This window comes from Homalodisca vitripennis, chromosome 2 (assembly GCF_021130785.1).
Source record: "Homalodisca vitripennis isolate AUS2020 chromosome 2, UT_GWSS_2.1, whole genome shotgun sequence".
In the NCBI taxonomy this organism is placed as follows: domain Eukaryota; kingdom Metazoa; phylum Arthropoda; class Insecta; order Hemiptera; family Cicadellidae; genus Homalodisca; species Homalodisca vitripennis.
The window spans coordinates 216,337,493-216,343,167 of NC_060208.1; positions in this window are offsets into that span (position 1 = coordinate 216,337,493).

The window sequence follows — 5,675 nt, forward strand, 5'->3', positions numbered from 1 at the left end:
CAGTAATTGCCCTTTGCCTGAGTCACTACAAAAGTCCGCGAGCTGTTGGTAAAGTGTTTCATTTGCTTATTAAGACGAGAATGTGTTGTAAACAATAAGTTATTGTTTTAGGCAATAAAATAAGAACGCAGTTACATTGTTTTCACATTTTTGTTGAATGACGTAGAAGAGTTTTATATGTAAATGTATATATCGGCTTAACCGGTCATTAAATAATGACGAGATAACCACACTTTGTTGCAATATTATGCATACTACTGTGTCTGTATGGCTGCACTGTGTTATTGCAGGTTAAGGCTAATTATTTGTAGGTCTGTTATAAAGAGGCTTTGTTTCATTAATTGTTTTGTTGTATGCGTTTGTCCTTAATCTTCGTTCTTATTCACTTTCTGTAATTGAGTTACGAGTTGACATTAGGGTAGAGTGACAACGAATGACCGCCTAGTAGATACATCACAGGTTGGATATATGCAATACAAAGGAGTACATATTTCTAACATGCACTGCGTGTATTGCATCATGATTTAGAGAACGTAACAATTTTAGATTATAAGTTCATTATGCTACATTTTGTAAGTCTGAAATATACGTTAGGGCATAGGTCAGAGTACGATAACAGTGTGGTTCTTTGTTTGAAATTTGTTTACTACGATGGAAGGATTGAGAAGGAAACATGATTTTTCCCGATATTTGCCATCGTTCACCGTTCAGTGATACAATACAATCGGTAACACTGCATTTCGAGATCTGCAATCTGATCTCTTCTTCACGTAAAAGACTAAATGATACAACTATATTTGATAGGATTCTTTAATGGAAAAATTCGTTATAACATTTATATGTTTCAGTCAGACAAACTGAGATGATATATAAGGTAATTCATAGTACAGTAAATGCATGAATTCAGAAAATATTTAACTAGTAAATAATAAATCTTGAAGAATAATAAATATTTAATTTTGCAATTATTTAATTTTGTATGCCTAAATGTAGAACATTTTGCAAATAAAAATTTTTTAATTTACGAGTTAGCTACGAAAATTTATCAGCAAGACGGTATTCAAAACTGAGAATAATCACACCTACTGTACAAAATCCAAGTATGAATCATGTTTAGTATCACGTTAAGAAGGTCTGATTGAACTTTCCGCTCTCTCAGCGGTTTTATCAGAGAGGGAGATGAGAGAGGAGGAAGTCTGAGAGAAGGATAAATACTTGGCAGCCGCAGGAGAGATCCTTGGGGGTAATAAATCTGACGACAGAACTTGGGGTGGGCTACATGGTGATCGACCTACGTCCGCGACTAAGATATTTCCATGGAAACAGGCACCCACCTTTGTCTGCTGTAACACTGGAAAATAAGTACACGAAAGTGATGGTAGTTGTCTTCAGAAGCAATTTAAATACAAATAATTTTCGTTATAATGTAAAGATTTTAACACAGCACTAGTTTTAATGTAAAAATTACTATTTCATTTTGGTCCAATTTAATATACCGTTATTTATATTTAAAACGCCCATTGGATTTTTTTCATAATATAGGCAGTTTGCAATGTTAAAATATTTTTGTGTAAGTATCAAGGGACCTGTGAGTCTAAGTATTATATACAAGTCAGCCAATGTTTTTCAAATGTAACAAAATAAGTATAGTAATTAATACTGGTTATGATTTGTTTAAATATTTATCCTAATTTGTAAAAGTATTCCATGACAATTTACATTGTTAGTTTAACTGAAATCAATAAATATGTTTAGATTTATATCGCAATACAAAGTTGAAAAACGAATCTTCTATTTTCCTAATGTCTAAAACATCTTATCTATAACATATTAATTACAGGCGAAGCTTTAACAAATCTGTGTTAATTATATTTTTATCTAATGTATATCAAACTAAGACCATTGTAACTTTTGAATGTGGACTCTATTATAAAAATACTAAACACTGTATGTTTGTCATGCATGAATAAATATATATTTTAAACGCCAAATTTGATTACATTAGCTTGAGTAGTTGTACAGATATAATTTTTGTTAAAACAAAATGGCGGCTAGTGGCTAAACGAGACATTTCTCAAACTATATTTGTGTGATAGTTTCGTTTGAAACAATGAATAATAGTATCCCCAGAAGTTTGAGACCCACATTATGTGAACACATATACATAAATATATTTATTAGATTTTCTCAATTAGTTATGTTATGATATCCTTCATTTAGGCTACGTCATTTCAGTGAAATAGTACTTCAAAACTCGTTTTGAAAATATACTATAAAGAGGAATTAAAACTTGCAATAAATACAGCTTTATTCAATGAAATTAAGTTTCAATCGTCGGGTTCCAATCCTGTCGCCAGCAGATCTAGGACAACAATGGGATTTGTATGGACAGTGGTTTCTTTAGAGTACATCAGGAAACTTGTAGAATAATTAATAATATTGGTATTTAACTACAATTGTATATATTCCCAATGCCACACTGTGTGCATAGCAATGGGTCTTGCGTATTTGAAATCCACCACAATTTTAAATCCTTCAATAGGGTCTATAATATTTATGTTAGAGATGTAGCCTCTAAAAGTGTTTTATAATAATAACATAATATTAATAAAGTTTATTAATATTATGTTATTATTATAAAACACTTTTAGAGGCTACATCTCTAACATGGATCAAGCACACCAAGCTAGACTAGCCTACAAATACAAAGAGGAAATTAAAGTTTAAAATTGTCAAAAGTTTATTAATATTATGTTATTATAATATTTAATTTCGTATTTTTTAAATCCTTTTATAAATAGTTCGAATTTATGAACATTGGTTGAGTTGATCTCTTTAAATGAGTAAGGAAATCAGCAGTAGTTATCTTATCTTAGTTAAATCAGATTATTTGCTTTTCAAAAGGTTCTTTATCTCATAGTGACATTTCAAGAAGACCCTATGGAGAGTTGCAGCAAGAACTTCTTACACGATAACTATATAAACAATAATTCGCTAACCAGACCAAAATGGAATTTGAATTTCATAATTAATATAAAATATAGAGTAAGTAGTACGAAAATATATCTGAAAGTATAAAGAACCTAGATGTATAATATTTACAACAATTTTAATTAGTTTAAGATTCAACTTTATTGTTTAGTATAATATGGTTTCTATTTGTGTTCTCTATCTGATACTTGATATGATGGGCTGATTTGCATTATAGAGGAAGACTTGAAGAGTAGAATTAGGAGAGTGCTCCTCACCGGCCGAGAAAAATGAAATACCCCATCACCCGATATCACGTGACATGGCCTGGTCGGCATACCATCCCCCGTACGTTGCCCGGTCACGGTCGTTTAAAATCTCTCTCTCTCTCTGCCTGGCCCTGGACAGATTTAGATTACCTTATAACGTCCTCCCCGATGCCAGTAACACGTGGAGGGAATTGTTTATATATCCTGTGTAATTTCGTTAGAGATACAAAACGACCCATGAAGCCCTTTCGAAGAGAGTCTTAGTTTCGAGCTTGAGTCACATTAGCCGTGATCTTCATCGGTGCTCAATTTGTTTTACATTGACGTGGGTTTGAGCTGAACTTGAAAATTACCTCCTTCTTCCGGACCCTGGATTTTACCCCGCTCGACTGTTCTATTTAATTGTTAATTACCGCTTCTCAGACATAACTTCACCTGGTAAAATAAGACACATTTACTTTACATTTAGGCTTCGTTGCTATTACACCAAATGAAACAATTGGAATTACATATATTTCCTGTTTCTATCTCGTATATCATAATAGGGTCAAGACAAAGAATGTTTTTGTATAGTTTCGTAAATTATAACTTTTCATATAACAAAACAAATGTTTTCTCAACTTAAGGAAATTGGAATTTAAAGAGAGTATATTATCAATGTATTCCAAATCGTTTGTCTAATAACTTTCACTCAAGTGTTTCGACTCCTCTGATGACAGCCACAAGACTCACATGATCAGTCAATGTCTCTGAAAGCCATTAGATATACGGCCGGGAGAATCTCACACTCTATCAATCTAGGATTAAGTAGAATATCAACACCCAACAATAATAGACCTTAACTCTATGGATTTGTTCCTACTAGAACGGTAATTTATTTTATTAATAATTCCGTTTTTTATTCCTTAAATTCAATGTAGAATACAAATATTTATATAACAGCTTTTTATTTAGTGCCATTAAAATTAGAATATATTTTGAAACAATTTGTTACTGTGATGCGTATCATGATGTGTCAAATAATAATGCTGAGGGGTAACATACACATACTCGCATATATTATTTTAAAATTTTAAACGTACGATAAAACTGTATATACAGATAGTAACTAGAATGAAACAAATAATTTAAATAGACGTGTAAGTATTAATACAATAAATAGGAATACACTAAATACAATGAAATAAATAGGAACATTAACTTGACAATTCTGCACACCAAGAGCTGTCTTAAAACTTGCATTTGTGACTACAAAACGAGTTTGAAATTGCTCGGCTGACTCACTTGTGCGCATGATGAGACAATAAGGATAACTCTTTATAACTGCTGGGTAAATCCGGCAGAAATCTTCAGTAGTCTAGGTGCTCATAATGTTTAAACGACGCAAATATTTCATTTTCAAGGTCTTCGTCTTCAAGAACTTTTTATTATCTGTTCAGAAGGCCGTAAAAACAGATTTTAGGAGTGAATTCTGTGACAGTTTCAGATTTCAGACGTTGCACTAAAAGGAAGAAGGGAAGAGCTTCGAGATACTGTTACAAGTTCTTACCTACAAACTCTGATACAAAAGAACTCTTTATCATTTATTTACAAGCAATAACAGTTATCGTTGTTTATAAAAAGATACTCATACTCAAAATATGGCTGCAGTTAGTCAAGGACCACACGGGACTATAGAAACTGAACCAATCGCCATGAAACTTCAAGAACAGTAATGGTCCCATTATTGCTACAATTCCAATATGAGTACAATATTTTACATATGGTACATTCGTTAAATTTTGAATTGAATACAATATAAAAAATAATCAAGAAACCAAAAGTCGTTAAACAATTGATAATGGCACTCGACCATTTATATTTATCCATTGTCAGGCCGTAGAGTTAGGAGAGAGATTTAGTGTCCAACTTTAGATAAGTTTAACTTAACCTCTCTACTCGATCTAATCTACATAATTAACGGTTCCGAGAACGAAGTAACATTTAAACTCTAAACTGTTCTAATACAAACTTACTAAATAATGTTTATAATAAATTATAAAACACCACACTTTTAGATTCATTTCACGTCATTGTAAAACTGGTAAAGATAAAAATGAAAAACTTAAGTTTAAAATATTTGTCTTGTATCAAGTTTTAAAGAGATTGATCACATGACGTATGTTTACAGCTATAAATTAAAACAGCTAAAACTAGTTTGATCAGATAGCCAATACCGTACTATTTAAAGGGTTTAAAATGTGTTTGGCTGTTCTAGCTCAAACCGTTCTTCTTATACAGGGTGATGAAAAGTCTTGAAACGGTCTAATCTTCTGTACTCGTAAACGTACATCCATTACACTTTACACAGTGTTATAGGACATTTTTAATGCACTCAATAGCTCTTCAAACCCTCAGGGGGCTGGCCCGTAAGGAGTAGGTGTAAAATCTTAAATG